Source organism: Carcharhinus amblyrhynchos, chromosome 5 (genome assembly GCF_965287045.1).
Source record: "Carcharhinus amblyrhynchos chromosome 5, sCarAmb.v2.hapA, whole genome shotgun sequence".
NCBI lineage: Eukaryota > Metazoa > Chordata > Chondrichthyes > Carcharhiniformes > Carcharhinidae > Carcharhinus > Carcharhinus amblyrhynchos.
In genome coordinates, this window is record NC_137328.1 from 113,814,072 (window position 1) to 113,837,204 (window position 23,133).

A 23,133-nucleotide genomic window follows, 5' to 3' on the forward strand; every position below is an offset into this window, starting at 1 on the left:
ACTCGTTATTCCTCTAAACTCCAGAGAATAAGAAACAAAAACAGAAACTGCAGGAAAGTCTCAGTTTGTCTGACAGCATTGTCGAGGGAGAACAGAGCCAACGCTTCAAGACTGGATGACTTACCAGGCTTGCACAGCTTTGGACTGTGGGAGGACACTGGAGCATCCAGAGGAACTCACGTTGACACGGGAAGAATGTGCAAACTCCATCCAATGACTCAAGGCTGGAATTGAACTCAATTTCCTGTCGCTGTGTGGCAACAGTGCTAACCACTGTGTCACCGTGCTGCCCTCTTATTGTGGCACCGCTTTACCTTCCCCATTGTAGAATGGGTCTAGCCTCTCCAATTTCTCCTCAGAGCTGAAATCCTTCATGCCTGATAATGTCTGGTAAACATCCTCTGTACCCTTTCTGAGGCTAATACATCTTCCCTGAAGAATGGTGCCCAAATTTGTCCACAATGATTCCACAATGAAAAGGAAGCCTTTTCTTCCTTTACTTAGAAACCCAAGTGAACCAAATTTATTTTGGGTGTTGTATCAACTCATCCTGTCCCCTTTAAGGATTAGAATAGCTGAACACAAAAGATCTCTCCAACTTGTTATACTTTTCAAAATCACAGATGAGCAGAAAGACCTTGGTATCCAAAATCACTGGCTGATTTTAACAAAACGAGGCATTTAACTTGCTAATAGATGTCTTTGTGATCACAGCCAGCAGCCACTTAGGAAGTCAACTCCAAGACTAATGAGGGATTCTGTTTACCAGGAGCAGAAGTAGCTCTGAAAGCTTTCCTTTCACAAAGCACTTGCATGTGATTGCAGGCTTGAGAAAAGCTTTAAGTGTTGACTGATGTGATCATAACTACCAAAATAATGAGCTGAGTGAAAGCATTAAAATAATTCCTTGCTAGGTAGTGGCTTATTAAAGCAAATCTGTTTGATAATGCGAGTGCACTGTCACTTTACTTCAAGGCCATACAGAGTTGCCGCCCTGCAATGTTTAAAATTTACATTCCAGGTTACACTGTGCCTACCTGGGGTCATTACTTTTGCAACAAATGTTTGATTGTAATAAAAGCACATACTTCTCAAGTTACACAACAGGTCAGAGGACTGAGTTATTTACTTATTTGTGGGACACAGGCTTCACTAACTGGCCAGTATTTCTTGACCATCCCTTGTTGCCCTTGTTCAAAATGCAGTTGAGAGTCACCCACATTGCTGTGGCTCTGGAGTCATATGTAGGTTAGATCAGGTAAGGACAGCAGATTTCCTTCCCTAAAGTATATTAGTGAATCATACAGGCTTTTCCGACAATCGACAATGGTTTCATGGTCATCAGTAGATTCATAATTCCAGATTTTTTTATTGATGTCAACTTTGACTAGTTGCCGTGGCGGGATTCAAACCTGGGTGATTGATAGGTCATCACAGGTAAAATTCACAGTAACTTCATTGCAGTGTTAACGCAAACCTTACTTGTGACTAATAAATAAACTTTGACTTTACTTTCAGTATAAAAGAGAGTGCAAAGGGGAAAATCAGTAGATAGCAACTGCCACCTGTCAAGCCTCAAAAGGGAGAGGCCAAATGCCAGTTGCCAAGAGCTAAGAGTTCTCAGTTCCCCACTCTGCCAGCTTTACATATGTCTTAAGTGAACACACCATCTCACCAACAAAAGGTACCAAATCAGAAAGAACTGACAGATGGAGAAATCAACTGAAAAACTCCACAAGGTTCCAAAAAGCATTTTGGAACATTAGCTGAATTTTTGGATTAATAGCCTAGTGATAATACCATTAGGCTGTCACCTCCCTTAGTTCCGACAATGGGTTGTAAACCTGAGGGCGAAGTTCAACTCCAGCAGAGTGGCGCGCATAAAGAAGATTGCTTCATTTTTCTGTTAGACTGAATACTAAATCCAACTGGCTCTAATTTTATACACCCAAATTTCCTGGTATTCATTGTGTTCTGACGTGAAGGTTGTCCCCCTTTTGAGTCGTAACGCTGAATCCCCCAAAGAGGAATAGCTTAACTCGTGGTCTGTTAAAAGTGTGTGGGAAGGTGTGAACTGCTCTTCAGTAATGTTTAGTAGTTAACTTACAGAATTACCTGACACTCACTTTAACATGAACACTTAACAGTTTATCTATTTAACGAACAGGGAACTTTAACAAAACAAGTAACAGACCGAATAAAATAAGATTCTACTGGAATGTTATTCATATAAATATAATGCCCATTCACCAACAAGAAAAGCAATAATAGAATTTAGTCAATCAAAAAAAATACAACCAGGTTTTGTACTTTTTAGAACTTTGTGGAGTCTCTCAATCTGTAAGTTATTTTTCTAATTCAATATCTTTTATTGGTTAGATGGTGTGTTCACTTAAGACATATATAAAGCTGGCAGAGTAGAGAGCTGAGAGCTCTTTGCTCTTGGCAATTGGCATTTGGTCTCTCCTTCTTGAGGCTTGAGAGGTGGCAGTTGTTATCTACTGATTTTTCCCCTTGCACTCTCTTTTATACGTAAGTAAAGTTAAAGTTTATTTATTAGTCACAAGTAAGGTTTACATGACTGCAATGAAGTTGTTGCGAAATTTACCTGCGATGAGCTCTCAATTTTCCTACAACAGGATTGGTCTGCTGTTGTCAGCACCATCAAATTCAAATCTTATAGGTTCTTGGTAGCTGAGTGCCTGCTATAAATTGATTGGGCAAAATTCAAACAAGAACAGTTTGTCTTGTTAAGATTGCTGCTTGGACTCTGGATTATTTTGCATTTTAAACCTCCAAGCATTCAAACAACACAATGCTTTTTTTTTCCCTCCAGCATTTTTACAACTTTTTTTACATCTTTACCTAACATCAATTCCTAACTTCGCAAACTCAACTTTGTAATAATTGCACTGGCATGCAGAATTCTGAGGGACAGGATCAGCTAAACCAAGTCTATTCTTTCCTGTCTTGTTTCCTGCATCTGTTTCAACTTTAGTTATGTTGGCAGCACAGACTGAAATTTTTACTCCACCAATATTTACAGAAGTAGGGCAAACTGTGGGCAACATCTGCTGAGATGGTCATCCTGGTAATAGTGTGTTCTTCATATTCAAACATCTTTTGCCTTTGAAAATTGAAGCTCTTTTGAAACCAAGCGAAGAGAAAGAAGAACTTGCAATTCACATAATGCCTCATTCTGTCTCTCCAACAATGATGTACTCTGAAGTGTAGGAGCAGTCATTGGACAATTCAATTGTCAAAGCCACTTTGGATGCAGCAAACTCCCACAGCCAGGAAGCTGCATGTCCATTTGATCTGTTTTCACTCAAAAGCAAATGATGCCTGGGATCGAAAATAAAAAGTCAATGCCGGCAATACTCAGCCAACCAAGCAGCAATTGTGAAGAGCAGAATGGAGTTAATAGGCAGGATTTTCCCCCTGAGCTTTAGGCTTCCCTGTGTCAGGGTCAAAAGGGAATTGAATTCTTGCACTTTGTGGGAAACAGTCACCCGTTGTAATATTCCTCAAGTTGGGAATCGGGCACTTTAATCTGGTGTTGGGTTCACCCCGCAGCGCCAATTCTGCTCACCAAAAATGGCCCACTAGGCACTCACATTCCACACCCATCGCCAAGCCAGCGAGTCAGGCTTCTTACCCATTTAAAGTTCGAGAATAGGTTGACATCGCTTTGGCCCCAAGACCTCAAGTGACTCGCTTTACTAGTTAGAACTGCGTGTGGGCAATCACCAGCCACCCTGAGGCAAACTTCAGAGGGAATAAGGAGGTTGGGCTGGCTGTCCAATTAAAGGCAACAAGTGGGCTCTTGAAGCTAGACGGCCTATAAGAGGCCCTCCAGCTCGGGAGAAGCTGCAACCTACTGTGTGGGTAAATAAGAGAGAGAGAGGGGGCCCTTCAACTTGGAGGTGGTCTCTCTCTCTCTCCAACTTTTTAAACTTTTATATTAAAAATTCGTACTCTGCTTCAGACGGAGTGCCCTAATCAGCATTTACATAGCTCAGCCGGTAAACTGGCACTCTGGCCCACGGCGTGGATTACGAGGCCCGTCCGTTTCCACGCTCGCTCCCATCTGTGAAATGTTTTCTTTGCACACGCGCTGCCAGATCGTTCGCTGTTGTTCTTGGTTGACTGAGGAATGTTGAACAGGACACTGGTAGAACTCCCTGTTCTTCCTCAACCAGTGCCATAGGATCATCAACATTGAACACCAGCTGGGGGTTGATTTAATGGGTCGTATAAAAGATATCAGTGTTATTGTAAGAACTCCAGCAGACTCACAATCATCCACACATGTGAAAACTCCTCATCTGCACAATATTTCTGCTTCAGGAAATTCCTGTCACCTCATTCCTCGCAGCTACATTATACAGATTGGAATCTGATCCCTACTGTCCCTAATGAATAACACTGAATTTTATTGGTTTCTAATATCAAGGCTACTAAGGGCAACATTGAATATCCTTCGCATGCTTTGATGCAGAAGATTAATTTGCTGTCAGTGGCATGATTGAGCATTTGGCAACTCCATCTTTGAACTCTGAGTTTGCGACGACAAAACTTTGACCTTACTTTGAGTTTACAAGAAGAATGAATTTTTAATGGATCTTGTCAACATTTATGAAGACAAGCCTGGAATTAAACTCAAAAGGGAATGAAGTAAATACACAGGCCCCTTTAATGCCAACCTTTCAATGGGTATTTGTGGGATTGCCACCATTTTGATAGTTTTCAATAATGCCTGTATTAAGATCGGAGGACCACGTTTAAGTTAGTGAAATGTAAGTTCATGGCACACATTCGGAACATGGCTTATTTAATGAGAGGTGTCCCATGATCATTTTTTTTATTCATTCGAGGGACATAGGCATTGCTGGCTGGCCAGCATTTATTGCCCATCCTAAGTTGCCTGAGGGCAGTTGAGAGACAACCACATTGCTGCGGTTCTGGAGTCACATGTAGTCCAGACCAGGTAAGGACGGCAGATTTCCCTCCCCTAAAGACATTAGTAAACCAGATGGGTTTTTACGACAATTGGCAATGGTCATCAGTAGACTTTAATTCCAGGTTTTTATTGGATTCAGATGTCACCATCAGCGTTGGTGGGATTTGAACCCAGGTCCCCAAGCATTATCCTGGATCTCTGAATTGCTAGTCCAGTGATAATTCCATTGTGCCATTGCCTTCCCTTGCATGCCCCTTTGCACACACAGCAATGTCCCAGAGACAGAGGTGTGGGTGTCACGGTAGCACAGTAGTTAGCACTGCTGCCTCACAGCCCCAGGGATCTGGGTTCAATTCTTGGCTTGTGTCACCATTTGTGTGGAGTTTGCACATTCTCCCCATGTCTGCATGGGTTTCCTCTAGGTGCTCCAGTTTCCTCCCACATTCCAAAGATGTGCAGGTTAGGGTCATTGGTCATGCTAAATTATCACTTAGTGTTCTTGAGTGCATAGGACAGAAAGATTAGTGGGATAAATATGTGGGGGGGTGTGAAGGGGATAGGGCCTGGGTGGGATTGTTGTTGATGATGGGCCAAATAGTCTTCTTTTGCACTGTAGCGATTCTATGAACAACAAATAACCAGTCAAATTATGTAGGCAGCTGAGGGAAGAAGGTAGACCAGGCCACCAGGAACATTCCCTGCTCTTCTTCAGGTTATGGGATCCTTTACTGTCACTTCAACAGATGTATCTAGCCACAATTTGCCTTTCCACCTCAAAGGTTAGACATTAAACAATTCACCATTCCCTCTTGTCATGCTAAAGTGTCAATCCAAATGAGGAGTTTGAGACTTAGAATGAGATTGTGCCCTGCTTCAGAGGTAAGAGTCCATATTAGAGATAAATAGAAGATTTAATTTGTCATTACTGCCTGAACTAGCCCAGGATAAGCATAAGGCTTAGACTGCAAAAGTTAATCAATTATTGGCATCTCCTCCAATTAATTCTCAGAGACAGACCAATGCATCCCAAACAAACTATATGCCTTGTAAACATTGTGAAGGAATTTTTCTTTTGTTTACTTTATTCCAATCCAATCAAGTCAAATTAAAGCCAATTCAGAGTCCCAACAAGTTGGGATATTCCCAATCCAAGCTGACAAGACAGGGCTCTCGCCGCCTGTCTTGGGCTTGATCTACATGATCCAAGCTGATTGGAGTAGGTGTAGCTCCTCCTCCAAGGCTTGATCTCATTTGCATCTTAGCCAAATGATCTAGATGCCGCTTTAAAAATTGCTTCAAATGAAGCTGAAATGTAACCTAATGACTTCAACCAAGTGCAGCATGCTGATACTACACTTGATCTTAGCCAAAAGGCCAAGAGAAAATAATATAAAGAGTTGTGAATGTAGCCCAGACCATCACACAAACCAGCGCTCGTTCTCCCCTCCATCCATTGACTCCCCCTTGGTGTCAGGGGGACCAGCAGGGTAAATACATGGGGTTACAGGGATAGAGCCTGGGTGGGATTGTTGTCAGTGCAGGTTCGATGAACCGAATACTTACATTGCTGGTTCCTTCTGCAGTGTAAGTATTCTATGATACTCACTCTGCTGTGTTCGTTCATATTCGTAAGCACATAAAGGCATTTCGCAAGAGATTGGCATCGGATGACAATGTTCCTTTTAAAAATTGCGTAAGCATATTTTAAGAAAATCTAACAGAGAAACTCTAAGTGATCCCTCAATTTGCCTTCGTTTGTAAATGGCAATGTAACAACGAACTTTTACCCTTTCGACTTAATGCCTCAAGTTTAAATGTGAGCAACCTTGTGTTTACTGCTTGTGGTCAGCCTTAACGCTTGAGACTAAAGCACTTCAATAGAGTCAAACTGAACTTTTATGAGCATCTCCTTTGTGAAGGAAACAAATGTACGTTTCACTACATAAATTGTTTTGAATGTCACCTGTTTCAGGAAGAGATCGCTTTGACCCTTTGTTGATGTGCTCTGCCTCATTTACCCCTCAGGTTCCCAGAGCGCGAGAGCGGAAAGTTCAAAGTGTTGATGTGAGTTCTGGACCAAGTCACATGGGTACAGCAGTGATGCGCGCACATCGATACTCTTACTGCTCAGCCCTGCGTTATTAACACAAGGCGGCGGGTGACACCAGCGGTGCGCTATTTCAGATCAAGCAGGAATAGGTAAATCGGGAAGAGATGAGTGAGCAAGCTACAAGGCTGGATACGTCAGTCAGGCTGAGCCAGGGTCCGGTGCCAACCTGGCCTGGTGACGACGCTCTGTCGGAGAGTCGGTGCAGACTCGATGGGTTGAATGGCCTCCTTCTGCGCTGTGATGGTTCTATGGTTGTGTAGATGACTGATGGAGCACTCCGACAACACACCTGATCCAGTCGAGTCTCGGCAAAACATAAGTGGAACCAGCAAGCTGCGGTGGTCAAATTGGCATTGCATGATTTGGCATCGAATCAGACTCTGGGCCAGCAGAGAGACATCTTTATGGTATGACAGTGATCGCTGAGTGAGGAGAGTCGGGGTGGGGCAGGCAACAACAACCTGAATATTTTGTGGGGGCCCAAAGGAGATGATTTAATCCTGAGACATTAATTTAAATCCTTTCAAGGCCTTTTTGTCTCTATTGTCAATTAAAGAATCATAGAATCCCAACAGTGCAAAAGGAGGCCATTCGGACCATCGAGTCTGCATTGATGATAATCCCTATCCCATAATGCCATGTATTTACACTAACTTGTATCCCTGACACTAAAGTGCAATTTAGCTTGGCCAATCCACCTAACCTGCACATCTTTGAACTGTGGGAGGAAACCAAACTATTAATAACAGTGCTCATTTTTATCTTTAATTGAAGAATATTTTGAAAGGCAGTAAGTGCCGGCCAGAGTCTGCTGTGAAAGCAGAAAATTGCCCTTCAAGGAGACAGTGGGAGGATTTCTCCAAATTTACTAGTGTCACAAGTAGGCAATGAAGTTACTGTGAAAACCCCCTAGTTGCCGCACATTCCGGCGTCTGTTTGGGTACACTGAGGGAGAATTTAGCATGGCCAATGAACATAATCAGCACGTCTTTCAGACTGTGGGATGAAACCAGAGCATCTGGAGGAAACCCAGGCAGACATGGGGAGAACATGCAGACTCCACACAGAGAGTGATCCAAGCCAGGAATCAAACCTGGTTCCCTGGCACTGCGAGGCAGCAGTGCTAAGCATTGTGCCACCCTCTTTTATGATCTTGATAGAAATCATGGCCTACAATTTCTGTATTTTTTTTGTCCAGTTGTGTTATGAACACAATCTGGGTGGAATTGACAGAAACAGCACCAAAGATTGCAACATTCAAAATGTAACGTCCAGGAACAAACATGTCCCATTCATGTCAATTTGTGTATTGGTTGAAAAGTCAGTTCATCCAAAAGTACCTCCACCATTCTGGCTACTGCCCCGTGTTGCCATGATAACTTTCCATTGATTACGTCCACTTGGCGCTGTTTGATACATTGCATCTAGAATTTTGGGCGCACCAACAGCTGTACTTACATCAACTCATAGTTGCCCACAGAAATCAGCAGCTGCATTCACTATTGCATGATTTGGTGTGAAAAGTGCCTGAAGCCCAATGTGCAGATTAGACATTTGATCTGATTTGATTTTGATTTGATTTATTATTGTCGCATGTATTCGTATACTGTGAAAAGTATTGTTTCTTGCACACTATACAGAGAACGCATACCATGCATGAACAAGGAAAGGAAAGGCTGCAGAATGTAGTGTTACAGTCACAGCTAGGATGTAGAGAAAGATCAGCTTAATATAAGGCAGATCCATTTAAAAGTCTGACAGTAGCAGAGAAGAAGCTGTTCTTGAATCGGTTGGTACGTACCTCAGACTTCTGTATCTTTTTCCTGATGGAAGAGAGAACGTCCAGGATGCGTGGGGTCCTTAATTATGCTGACTGCTTTGCCGAGGCAGTAGGAAGTATAGACAGAGTCAATGGATGGGAGGTTGGTTTGTGTGAAGGATTGGGCTACATTTACGACCCTTTGCAGTTCCTTGCAGTCTTGGGCAGAGCAAGAGCCATACTAAGCTGTGATACAACCAGAAAGAATACTTTCTATGGTGCATCTGCAAAGTTGGTGAGAGTCACAGCTGACATGCCAAATTTCCTTAGTCTTCTGAAGAAGTAGAGGCATTGGGGATTTTCTTAACCAAGTGTCGTTATGGGGGTCCAGGACAGGTTGTTGATGATTTGGGCACCTAAAAACTTGAAGTTCTCGACCCTTTCTACTTCACCCCCATTGATATAGACAGGGGCATGTTTCCTACGCTTCCTGAAGTCAATGGCAATCTTGTTCATTTTATTGACATTGAGCGAAAGTTTATTGTCGCCAACCAGTTTACCAGATTCTCCATCTCATTCCTATACTCTGTCTCATCATTACTTGAGAACCAATCCATTATGGTGGGGGTCGTCAGAAAGCTTGAAAATTGAATTGGAGGGGAATTTGGCCACACAGTCATAGGTGTATAAAGAGAACAGTAAAGGGCTGAGAACACAAGCCTTGTGGGGCACTGGTGTTGAGGATGATCATAGAGGAGGTGTTGCCTATCCTTATTGATTGTGGTCTGTGGGTTTGGAATCCAATCGCAGAAGGAGGAACCAAGGCCCAAGTTTGGAGATATGGGGAGAATATGCAAACTCTACACAGACAGTGATCCAAGGCCAGAATCAGAGCGGGGTCCCTGGTGCTGTGAGGCAGCATTGCTAACCATTGTGCCTCTGTGCCGGCTTCATGTTAAAGACACCAGAAGTGAAAATTGCTTCCTACCCCATGTTATATGCCTTTTCATTAAGATATGGATATTGCACATGTTGCACTAGGTGGGGTATCCTTCCATGCATAACACTGTGTTGTGCTTGAGATCTTTCTTTAGTCTTTCTGTTTGTCAATAATAAATGACATTTGGGTCTTTATATATAAGTGAGAATAATCACTGCTCCCTTAAGGGCCAGGAAGCAGCTACCATGTGTCAAATTGTTAAGCAATAATGCCTCTATCTGAATTCCTTTTCACTTGGGAGAATTATCATTCATTTCTATCGGGTAAGATAGATTTAAGTGGTAAATAATTAAACTAAGTTTCCATCCATGTATTTTTGTGTCAATCAAGATAATTATCAATTCTTGTAGGAAAAAGGGAATTCCTTTGAATTTAATGGACATACTGGTTGCGACACTGATGTATTCAGGAGCATTGTTCCATTCAGTACTCAACAGAGATGCTTCAGAATACGATATTCTCCTTAAGAGACATCTTGAGACAGCGGAGAATAAAGCCGCCTGGGAAAATGGGATTTAAGTGTCTAGAAAACGAGATTAGCCTTCTCCACTTGAATCCTTGGGGAAACAGGTTTGAACCGAACTCAATTGAAAGCTGGCAGTCCCCCATGAATTCCACTTTTAACCGGGCTACTGATTTTGTGTGTCGGGGCCAAGGGTCTTTTCTTGAACCTTGTTAATTGTTGCATGTTTCCAATGAGTTGATTCTTCTGTGGGAACCAGCAGTGCAAGGATCTTTGGTCCAGCCAGAGCTAATGTTTAAATGCCTTTGCACTCTATAATGGGCCCATTAGAAATTCCAAGTGTTGTTACTTTTATTTTTGGTTCTCAGATTTAGCTCAAGTCCCAAATGATTAACACTGTATGACGTTTCATCAACTGCTTCAATAGTCTAGTCTGGCTGAGACACCATCTATTCAGGAAGGGCAGCAGACAGTTAAAGACCTTGTCGGCAAACAATAGACTCACTCTTCAAATTGGCTTCCCAGCTGTCTTGCCGTACGGCAAAGGCAGGCATTTTCTTCAATCGCTCATTGCGTACAAAATACACTGAAGTTGAGCCCAACGTTACAGCTCTGCAGCAACTTGTTACTTGCTTCAATTCCCTCTCTACAATCATCAAGAGCTGTGTGAAATCCTCCCAACTAACTGGGATTCTCCAGTCCCGTAGCTGTGAATAGAGATTTGGCTGAGCGCCAAATTCCCCATCCTTGCTGGCAGAGGTAGTGGGGTGCGCATAATGGGGAAATCCGGCCAATGTTTTTCAACATATCAAATAGATGTATTAATGATTTGCCTGTGGAATAAATTAGCTTCACTGTCACTTAAACATCCAAAAATAATGTAATCTTTAAGACCTTGGGCTGAATTTTTCCATGTCGCCTGCCATGGGAATCATAGCTGGCATTTTCCGGTTTTGAGGCGAGCATGGCTGGAAAACCCTCGAATTTGTGTCAAATTAAGATTACCTTAAAAGGCAAAATAATGGTCCAACTATGAGGAATACTATACAAACAGCCTAAAATTGGGAACAAAGTATGTAAACTGGAAAAAAATGAGTCATGAAGGATCTGGCAATCATTGCAAGGGGTTAACCTGCGTAGCAAACATTCTGATTTACATTTCCGTCACGGTTTGGATTTTGTGAAAAAAAAAATTATGTTTAAAGTTTGAAGTTTTAAAGTTTAAAGTTTATTTATTAGTGTCACAAGTAGGCTTACATTAACACTGCAATAAAGGTACAGTGAGAATCCCCAAATCGTCATATTTCGGCACTGTTTGGGTACACTGAGGGAGAATTTAGCGTAGCCAATGCACCTAACCTGCACATCTTTCAAATGTACTAAACTCAAACTAAACCACATTAGACAAAACATGTCTTGTTGCGGTGAAACATTTGGAATAAACAGTATTTCCTGCATTTTGAAATAAAATGCTTGTATTAATCAACTGGACAACTTGCCCAAACACGGTTGTTCTTTAATCGTACTGGATTATGATCCAAAAGGCTGGTTGGAGCAATTTGTAAAATTGGCCAACTTACAATCAACAAGTCGCAACTGGGACCAAAAGAGAAAATGCTGGAAAATCTCAGCAGGTCTGGCAAGAAGGAAAGAAAAGAGCTGACATTTCGAGTCCAGATGCCCCTTTGTCAAAGCTAAAAGGCACAGAAAACGGGAGATATTTATACTGCAGGGTGAGGGCATGAAAGATAAGTCATAGCCACAGAAACAAGGGGAAAAGACTGCTAATAGCTGTCCACAGAGAGAATAAAAGGTGTTAATGGCCAAAAGCTAGAGAAGCTGGAGACAGATGGAGATGTTGGTGGGGCCCGGGGATGGGGAGGGGGTGGTAGATTGGACAGAGGACAGAATGTTGAAAAGGGGAAGCAGGGGGGAGAGAAAAGGTAAGGGAAGAGGGATGAAGTAGGGGGAAAGAGTGAGAGAGGGAAGGAAAATGATTCTCGGCAAATTGCATGGTAAGGTTTTCCAAATGTTGGCTCAGTAACTCTCCTGGCTCAGCCATGTGCCTTGTTGTAATTGTGTGACAATAAGGTGACAAGACGGCAGACAAATGTCATAATTGTCTCTCTGCTTCTGTTTGCAGCTACTGATCTGAACAAAGAACAAAGAACAGTACAGCACAGGAACAGGCCCTTCAGCCCTCCAAGCCTGCACCAATCATGTTTTCCTTTCTAAATCAACTGCTCATATCCCCCTGTTCCTCATTTGTCCATATGCCTTTCAAGGTAAGTCTTAAATGTGGCTAACATAACTGCCTCAATCACCTCACTTGGCAGTGCCCACACCATCCTCTGTGTAAAAAACTTCCCCCGCACATCTCTTCTGAACTTTTCGCCCCCTTCCCTTGAACTTGTGCCCCCTTGTAATTGCCATTGGAGAAAAAAAAACTTCCAACTGTTCACCATCTCTATACCCTTCGTAATTTTATAAACATCTATCAAGTTTCTCCTCAGCCTCTGTCTTTCCAGGGAGAACAATCCCAATTCATTCAATCTCTCCTCATAGCTAATACCCTCCATACTGGGCAACACCCTGGTAAACCTTTTCTGCACTCTCTCCAAAGCCTCCACGTCCTTCTGACAGTGTGCTGTCCTGGTATTCCACACCTTGTGCCATCCTCTGAAGTTCAGCCACTGATGCGCATCTGCAATCACCTCTGCATTGTCCACTATCTAACTATGCCTAAGGTTGTAATGTCCTATGTTAGGGGTTGTGTGTTTTATACAAAAAGAAAAAGGTGTGGTTTGCACACATTGATTCAGATGAATGACAGATTTAATGTAGGGAATATTGCATGTGTCGAGTAGAAAAGTAAACTAAACAGGAGTCTGTGAAATGCCCTAACAACATCATTGTCAAATCATGTGATCGGCTCTTAAAGCAATCATGCAACCACTTAAATATGCAACAAAGAAGGAAGATCATGTAACAAGGAACCCATTCAAGAACACATTGCATTAAAGTTATTAACGGTGATTAAGGTATGGCAAAAACAGTGAAATAATTATTCATGGTGTTCTATAAAAAGGAGATTTTGATAAGAGCCCAATTGTAATATAGTGAAGTTAGGTATTCTGTCGCATATATCAGTGCATGTAATGTATCGTAAAACTCAAAGTATTAAAGAATAGGATTAGCAAAGTTTTGATTGAAAACTGATTCATGAACATCCTTTAGGGAAGTAAATTTGCTGCCCTTTCCATACGTATATGGCCTATACGTAACTCCAGAAATTAGGTTGACTCTTAACTGCCTTTCATAGAATCTACAGTGCAGAAGAAGACTATTTGGCCCATCAAGACTGCAGTGACAACAATCCCACCCTATTCCTGTGACCCCACATATTTACCCCCCCGTCACTGAGAAGCAATTTATCATGGCCAATCATCCTAACCTGCACATTTTTGGACTGTGGGACAAAACCAGAGCGCCTGGAGGAAATGCACACAAACAGAGCAGGAGAACATACAGTCTCCACACAGACAGTGACCCAAGCCAGGAATTGAACCCAGGTCCCTGGCGCTGTGAGGCAGCAGTGCTAACCACTGTGCCACCCTCTGAAGTGCTATGGCAAAACCACTCGGTTCAAGAGGAATTAGGGATGGGCAACAAATACTAGTCTTGTCAGTGATGCCCACATCACATGAACGAATGAACTGATACTTTCCAGAGCTCCCACGAATACCAAACGAAAACCTACGGACCAGAGCAAGACCACAGTGGTTTCAGTATTCAAATAAACCGAGTAAACTGTGAACTTGGTAATCACAAGCTGACTACCAGCCAGCCATGGCTGGAGAAAATGCTTCAGGACATTCTACAGAATAATATGAATGAATATTTAACCAGCATAAGGATTATAGGAAGCTCTGAGCAGTTTTCAAAGTCACAATGGTCATGGCTTACACACTAAATGGAATGTTTTCAGGCAATAAATAAGCTACTTAGGAGGAGGGAAAGCTAGTAGATGTAGTTTCCCTAAATTAAGGAAGGATCTACACTTGAGTCCAGCAGAGGAGCTTACTGCTCAAGCAATCTCTGAGAAATTGTCTACATGTATTGAAAATGAACATAGCGAAAAAAGACAGAGATTTCAGATGATTTGATTTAATTTGATTTATTATTGTCTTACCTCTTGGCATACATTGAGAAGTATTGTCAATTAAAGAATCATAGAATCCCTACAGTGTAGGATGAGACCATTTGGTCCATCAAGTCTATACTAACCACATCCCATCCAGGCCCTATTCCCATAACCCTAACATTCGCCCTGACACTAGGGTCAATTTAGCATGGCCAATCAACCTAACCCACGCATGATTGGACTGTCGGAGGAAACCAGAGCATCCGGAGGAAACCCACGCAGACACGGGGAGAAAGTGCAAACAGACAGTGACCCGAGGCTGGAATTGAACTTGGATTCTTGGTGCTGTGAGGCAGCAGTGCTACAGTGTCATTATAGAATACATTGGGGAAAAGAAAAGGACAGGGTGCAAAATGTAGTGTTCCAGTTGTAGCTTGGGTGCAGAGAAAGATCAGCTTAATTAAAGGTAGGTCTATTCAAAAAGCCTGATGACAGCAGGGAAGAAGCTGTTCTTGAGTCAAAAATGTTCTGTCTGGAAAAAAGTGATCACTGAAGTTTCGTGGTGACCCGTTTTAAAAATCTGCACCACTTAGTATTTTTATGAGTGATATAGAACAGGTGTTCTGTAGCAATGTTACAATCTTCCCTGATGACACAAAGATATATGAGCAGCAAAGAGTAGATTACAATTTGAAAGATTTAGGTCCATTGTGCAGATGGTTATGATGTAGTAAATAATTTGATAAGTACCAGATAAAGTCAACAAATGTAGGGCAATGCATATAGGAAGAGGTAATAGTAAATAAAAGATTAACTTGACTGGGTCCTATTTAGTGTTGGCCAGTATTAACAGGAATGCAAATAAGTGCCTTCTCTTAAAGGGGGCACATCACTAGTATTGTAGTATTTCACAATTCAAATTGATCTTTATAAGAAACTTAACAATCTAAATCAACAGGATACTGTAGTAATTGCTAGGATTGGCGACCATCAGTTACTATAATGAACTTTCACCGCTATTTATAGGCAGATAAGTACACAGAGGGCGTGAACTTACCGGCTGCTCGTACCCTGCTGCAGCGAGGTTGGAGAATTTAGCACCCAGCCGAATCTCCATTCACTGCAGCAGGATGGGAAAATCCTGCCAGAGTGAACAACTGTAAAATTCCATCGGGAATATTTTCATGATGTGAACACTTCGAGCTCGAGGATCAGTTCTGGCAGCAAAAGCCCACATTCAGGCTCAAAATCCCTACATTTGTTCCCCATTGGGGATTGGGTCACATTATCCTCCCAATGCCCCCAACCACCCCCCACTTAAAGGGGCCAACCAACACAGGATATCAGGATATCATAAAGGCAGAGATCAAATGATCACTCGCATGAAGTCAACAGAAAGCAGTTATTAGTAATACAAATTTGGTGCTTCTATATAACTGAATGACATTGCACATCAAGTTGAAGCTAGTTCTACTGGCAGTGCACATATTGGAATTAAAGAATTGGCAGGACCGGTTCTAGACTAAATCAAACAGTTTTGGCCTTGGTACTCAACAGGGACATGGGTGCATGCAGAAGTATCAGGGAAGAATGACCAAGTTTATTGTCACTCTCATGGAACTATCTTATGAAACCAGACTTGGCACGGGGTGACACAGTGGCTCAGGGTCGGCCTCACAGTGCCAGAGGCCCGGGTTCAATTCCCAGTTCAGGTCACTCTATGTGTGGGGTATTCACGTTCTCCACGTCTGCGTGGGTTCCCTCCGGGTGCCCTGGTTTCCTCCCACAGTCTGAAAGACGCGCTGATTAGGTACATTGACCCAAACAGGGGCCTGAGTGTGGCAACCAGGGGAATTTCAAAATAACTTCATTGCAGTGTTAATGTAAGCCTTACTTGTGACTAATAAATATATAAACCTTAAATAAACTTAACTGACTGGACTTCACATTTATTGGAGAGACCCCTGAAGGAGTATTTATACAAAACTTCAACTTGGTAATAGAAATAGATGAGGTGCAAATCAACAAACTATTTGTCATGTATAATAAACATAGGACTTGAGGACACAAGTACAAAACTCATAAGTCCTCATGACAACTTAAGAATACATAAAACATTATTTCTCACAAGATAATGTACTTGAACCAGTGTCCTCCTTTCCTTCTCCCCTATATATTCTATGAATGGAATGGCGCGCAAGAAACAATACTTTTCACTGTATACCAATACATGTGGAAATAATAAATCAAAACAAAACATGAGGAATTACCCACTAGAAAGATGGTAGTTAATTTAAGTAGGCTGACGCTGAACCACATTAATGTTTGCTGAGATTAGATTGAGAGTTGTTTTTCCTGAGGAAAAGGACTTTTATTCCCTGGCAACAGGGTTCAACAAGTGTTGCTGGTAAGAATCTATTCAATGGATTCTAGGTGGAGGGAATGCTAGCTAATCTGCAAGTGCAGCAACTACTTATCATTTATTGTGAGGGGAGTTGTATACAAAAGTAAGAACATTGTGTGAAGCAGGCTCGAAGGGCCAAATGACCTACTGCTGCTCCTGGTTTCTCTGCTTCAGATGTACAGGGCATGAGTGAGACGATGCTGGAGTTATCTAACCTCGTCTGCAGCAGGAATTCTCCAGTCCTGCGGGTGTGCATAGAGATATGACTGAGTGTCAATTTCTCCATTCTCACTGGCAGCGATGACATATGAGACCAGGGAATTCCTGCTCACATTTGGAATACCATGAACAGAATTGGCCACCTTATTCAAGGAAGGACATGGACATGTCTTGGAGGCAGTTCAGAGTAGGTTTACCGGACTAATTCCTGGAATGTGCAGGTTGGAAAGTCTGGGCAGGCTAGGCTTGTATCCGCTGGAGTTTAGAAGGATGAGAGGCGGCTTGATTAAAACATATAGGATCCTGAAAGATCTTGACAGGGTGAGTGCGAAGAAGATGTTTTCCCTAATGGGAGAAGGTGGAACAAGGAGCAAGTGGGCAGCAAGGTGGCACAGCTTAATTTGATTTGATTTATTATTGTCTCATGTATTAGCGTACAGTGAAAAGTATTGTTTCTTGCATGCTATACAGACAAAGCATACCGTTCATAGAGAAGGAAAGGAGAAAATGCAGAATGTTGTGTTACAGTTATAGCTAGAATATAGAGAAGGATCAACTTAGTGCGAGGTAGGTCCATTCAAATGTCTGATAGCAGCAGGGAAGAAGCTGTTCTTGAGTCAGTTGGTACATGACATCAGATTTTTGTACCTTTTTCCCAACAGAGGAAGGTATGTCCGGGGTGTGTGGGGTCCTTAAATTATGCCAGAGATTGGACATTTGCAACGAGTAAGCTGGGAGGAAAGGCCTTGGGAAATACCGGTGCTTCACAATGCCAAGGACCAGATTCGATTCCTGGCTTAGGTCACTGTCTACACGGAGTCTGCACGTTCTCCCTGTGTCTCCGTGGGTTTCCTCCAGGTGCTCTGGTTTCCTCCCACAGTCTGAAAGACGTGCTGGTTAGCTGCATTGGCCATGCTAAATTCTCCCTCAGTGTACCTGAACAGGCATCGGAGTGCGACGGCTAGGGGATTTCAGAGTAACTTCATTGCAGTGTGTTAATGTAAGCCATACTTGAGACACTAATAAATAAACTTTGAAACTTTGGAACTGGTTAAAACTAAGGGGTAGCCAATTTAAGATGAAGATGAGGCAATTTTTTTTTCTCTCAGAGGACTGCGAGTCTTTCAAATTTTCTTCTTGAAAAGGCAGTGGAATGAAAGTCTTTGAATAATTTACTTAAGATGGAAAAGGTCCTCTCAATCACAGGCTGAAATAACTGGATCCTTGCTGCTGATTGAGATGCTGTGTGCCGATTATAAATTTTTACTTATAAAGCCCTGGCTTCAATTCCATAGGAGGAATGTGAGATTCAATGAACAGCAGCTGCCTTCGATGATTCATCAGTTTTAAGAAGTCAAGCAATGACCCGACAGCACTGTGTATGGTTAAATGAGATGAATTTATAAAAATAAATGTATGACAATCAAAAAATATGTCTTCCCTCATGACCATGAGAAAGAAGCAAGTACTCTTGGCATCAACAGTCATGGTCATGTACATGGAGAATTTTCTATTCCTGAACAGATGTTTGATCTTGAAGAATATCATATGAATTCCATTGGTTTCCCCGCATTAATTGTGGAAAACCAACCAAATTGAGATGAAGTTGCTGTTGCTCCTATATTGGCAAAAGATGTTTAATACTTCCTTTGTGGGAAAAGCAGAATCTCCTGAACGGTGCACCACTTAGAGTCACCTAACTTCAATATGCCTTGTAATTATTTAGAGAAATCTATTCACTAAGCATGAAAAGTTTAACTCCCCTGCTACTTCAGTGCAACAGGCGTAGTGGCACAGTAGGGCAGCACAGTGGCACAGTAGAGCAGCATGGTGGCACAGTAGGGCGGCATGTTGGCACAGTGATTAGCACTGCTACCTCATAGTGCCAGGGACCAAAGTTCAATTCCTGGCTTGAGTCACTGCCTGTACGGAGTCTGCATGTTCTCCCCACGTCTGCATAGGTTTCCTCCAGGAGCTCCGGTTTCTCCCCACAGTACAAATAATGTGCTGGTTGGGTGCATTGGCCATGCCAAATTCTCCTTCAGTGTACCCAGACAGGCGCTGGAATGTGGCAACTAGGAGATTTTCACAGTAACTTCATTGCAGTGTTATGTAAGCCTACTTGTGACGCTAATAAATAAACTTTAAACTTAAAAAAAATCTTCAAGCTTGGCTCCTGCTTGTTCCATTCTTTTAAGATGCAATCTCTTACCAGATATCCTTATCTTTGACTTATGTCAGTCCCACTTTGATCCAGTAAACTGGTATTATTATGGTTGCGTCTTTCTTAGATATCCATCCTGCCTTTTGTCCAAAGAACCTTGAGTCTAAGTCTTTGCACAGATTTAACAGCTGGAATTCTCCAACCACACTCACGGCTAGGATTCTCCAGTCCTGCTGCTGTGAAGAGATATTTGGTTGAGCGCCGAATTCTCTGTTCTCACCAGTAGCAGTGGCAGGGCATCCAGCATTGGAGGAATCCGACCAACATTTCAAGTCTAAAATAAAAGCAAGGAACTGCGGATGCTGGCAATGTGAGATTGGAATCTATAACTAAAGGGCATAGGTTTAAGGTGAAAGGGGAGAGATACAAAAGGGTCTAGAGGGGGAGTTTTCTCATAAAGAGGATGATGAGTGTCCGGAACGAGCTGCCAGAGGCAGTAGAAGAGGTGAGTACAATTTTGTCTTTTAAAAAGCATTTAGACAGGTACATGTGTAATATGGATGGAGAGGAATATGGTTCAAATGTGGACAATTGGAACTAGCTGAGTCGTAAAAACTGGGCAACATGGGCAAGTTGGGCTGTTTCCATGCTGTAAACCCCTATGACTCTGTAAAACCAAAGTGCTGGGAAAACTCAGCAGGTCTGGCAGCATCCGTGGAGGGAGAAACAGGGTGGAACTTACAGCCCTGTCACTGTGGGGGCAGGCCTGTAAAATGTGGCGAGCTGTTCAATCTCCATTGGCTTTGGGTGGACCGGAAAATCCCACCAGCGAGAAGGGCCATAAAATTCCATCCAATATTTTGAGTCTGATACGCAGATGAAACATTAAGTCTGCTTTTCTTTCCATAGATGCTACAAGGCACGCTGACTTTATTTAAAATTTTCTGGTATTATTTCAGAAATCTGAGGAAAGATATACTGGCATTGGAGACAATTCAGCAAAGCTTCACTAGGTTGATCCCAGGTACAGGGGGGAATTTCTTATGTAGAGAAGTTGAGTAGGTTGGGACTTTACTCATTGAAGTTAGAAGAATGAGAGGCGACCTTGAGATAAATAGGATCCTCAGAGGTCTTGACGGGGTAGATGCTGAAGCGTTGTTTCCCTTTGCGTGACAGTCTGGGACCAGTGGGAATGATCTCAGAGAAAGGGGTCACTCATTTAAGAGATGAGGAGGAATTTCTTCTCTCAGAGGGTGGCGAATCTATGGAATTCTTTACCACAGAAGCTGGGTTGTTAAATATACTCAAGGCTGAGATAGACAGATTTTCATCAGTAAGTGAATCAAGAGTTATGGGGATAATGTGGGAAAGTGGAGTTGAGGATTATCACATCAGATCGGTCATGATCTAATTGAATGTCAGGTTAGACTCAATCGATCAAATAGTCTAGTTCTGTTCCTATGTCTTATGCTCATGATTTTTTCCCCTTTTCCACTCACTAGATTTCTTTTTACTCTAAAGTATAAAACTCCTTACACTATTGAAGTGATTGAATCATCCCCTGTTATTTTGTACAGGTTTTGACTGCACTGTCCCTCAGGTATTAAAATTTGCAGTAAACACTTACATTGTCCATATATGCATACACAATAACGTCAATTCTCGCCAGCTGAACTCTTTATTCTGGAAACTCGCCGGGTTACAATTTCTCAGAAAGGGCTAATGCTAATCAAGTAAACATTACACCTTTGCTGTCATCACTCTGTTGGTTGTGGACACAACACTTAGTCAGAACTCGTTCTTTGCTTTCTTTCACACAGTGGCATTAAAACAGAAGACAGCTTTTTCAAACCTCATTCCAATCTGACCGCAAGTTCCTCTCAGAAGATGTCAGCGATGGCACAGAAATAGTGTGACCACTCCCAAACACCGAGTTTTTGACAGAAAACATCATTGTAATGATAATAAACGCAGTTGGCACTGCATTGAGTTGTGTAGTTACAAGTTGTGGTTCATGACTATAAGTTCAATTAAAGCTTTGCAGGGGAGGTTTGCGCCATTATCTCTGGGACAGTCTATTAACACCAAGAGAAAAAGGACCCCCAGCATCGGAGATCACACATCATTCTGACTGAAAATTGACAATTCTCTCTCTGTCCGGTGGGGCACTAATAAAATATTGTGTATTCATATTGTCTCATCTGTACTTTGGTGGAACTTTCCATCCACTTCTGGCACTGTCGTTCATTCAAACAAGATTCAAAAATACACAGATTATCTCATCAGTTATTACACTGAATCTCCATGGCGCGGAGATACACAGTCCCAGCAAGTCTGCTCCGACCCTACGACAGAGTATCTTAACCAGGCCCTCCCCGCCACCCTATTCCCGTAACGCCACGCATTTCCCACGGCTAAACCACCTAACATCTTTTGAGTGTGGGAGGAAACCAGAACACCCGAAGGAAAACCTCGCAGACACAGGGAGAACAGCAAACTCCAAGGCCAGAATCGAATGCGGGTCCTTGGTGATGTGAGGCATCAGTGGTAACCACTGTGGCACCGTGCCGCCCCATTTCACTGCTACTTGTGGGATCATTTTTGCTCTAGTTGCCCGCTGCATTTTCCACATCACAACAGTGACTGTGCTTCTGATCGAAAGATAAAGAAAGGAACTAAGGGTCAATGAAAGGAAGAAGACTTTGCATTTACATAGCAACTTTCATAGCCTTAGATCATTTAAAATGGTTTTTTGAGAATCATAGGACCCTACAGTGCAAAAAGAGGCCCTATGGCCCATCGACTCTGTTACGAACACAATCCCACCCAGGCCCTACCCCCATATCCCTACATATTTTACCCACTAATCCCTCTAACCTACACATCCCAGGACACTAAAGGGCAATCTTAGCATGGCCAATCAACCTAACCCGCACATCTTTGGACTGTGGGAGGAAATCGGAGTACCTGGAGGAAACCCATGCAGTCACGAGGAGAATGTGCAAACTCCACACAGACAGTGATCCAAGCCAGGAATTGAACGCAGGTCCCTGGCGCTGTGAAGCAGCAGTGCTAACCACTGTGCCACCATGCCACCCATACTTTTGTAGTTCAGTCATTGTTGTAATGTAAGAAATGCAATAGCAAGTTCCCACAAACAGAAATGTGACAATGAACAGAAACTCTGAAGACCATTCATCTCATTGAGTAAGTGCTGGCTCTCTGTCGACCAATCCAGCCTGTGCAGCTCTCCTGCTCTATCCCTGTTGCCCTGCAAGTTTATGTTTCCCCAAGTGCCCAACCAATTTTCTTTTGAAGTCAACTGTTTTTGCTTCCCCCACCCAGAAGAAGAAAGTGCAGCTCATCACCACTGACTGCATTAAAACAACATTCCTTGCATTTCCCCCTGCACCCCTCGCACAAAAACCATAAATCTGTGACCTCTAGTCCTTGGATCGAAGCTGATGAGAACACCTTTTCTTTGTTCATTTTATCTAAACCTGTCATTACCTTGCACATCTCGATGAAATCTCTCCTCAGCCTCATTTGCTTCAAGGAGAACAAACCTTGCTTCTCTAACCTAACCTTATAGCTAAAATTCCTCATTCACTCCAGGCAAAGTCAGCCTTTCCACTTTGCCTTCCAAACAATTATCATAGAATCCCTACAGTGAAGAAGGAGGCCATTTGGCCCATCAGGTCTGCGCCGACCACAATCCCACCCAGCTGCTATACCCATAGCTCCACATATTTACCCTGCTAATCCCTGAACACTAAGTGGTAATTTAGCATAGCCAAATGACCTGACCCGCACATAGAATCATAGAAATCCTACAGTACAGAAAGAAGTCATTTGGCCCATCGAATCTGCACTGACCTCAATCCCACCCAGGCTCTACCCCCATATC

At 42.6% G+C, this 23,133-nt stretch overlaps 1 long non-coding RNA gene and 1 other non-coding gene across 2 annotated transcripts in view; both read right to left on the minus strand.

The window, feature by feature from the left end:
* LOC145343497 (uncharacterized) overlaps window positions 1-23,133 on the minus strand; it is a 114,004-nt gene that overhangs the window by 61,798 nt on the left and 29,073 nt on the right. The window lies entirely within an intron of this gene.
* On the minus strand, window positions 6,159-6,349 carry LOC145343568 (U2 spliceosomal RNA). Its single transcript, XR_013886728.1, has one exon. It is a non-coding gene; the product is annotated as a U2 spliceosomal RNA (small nuclear RNA).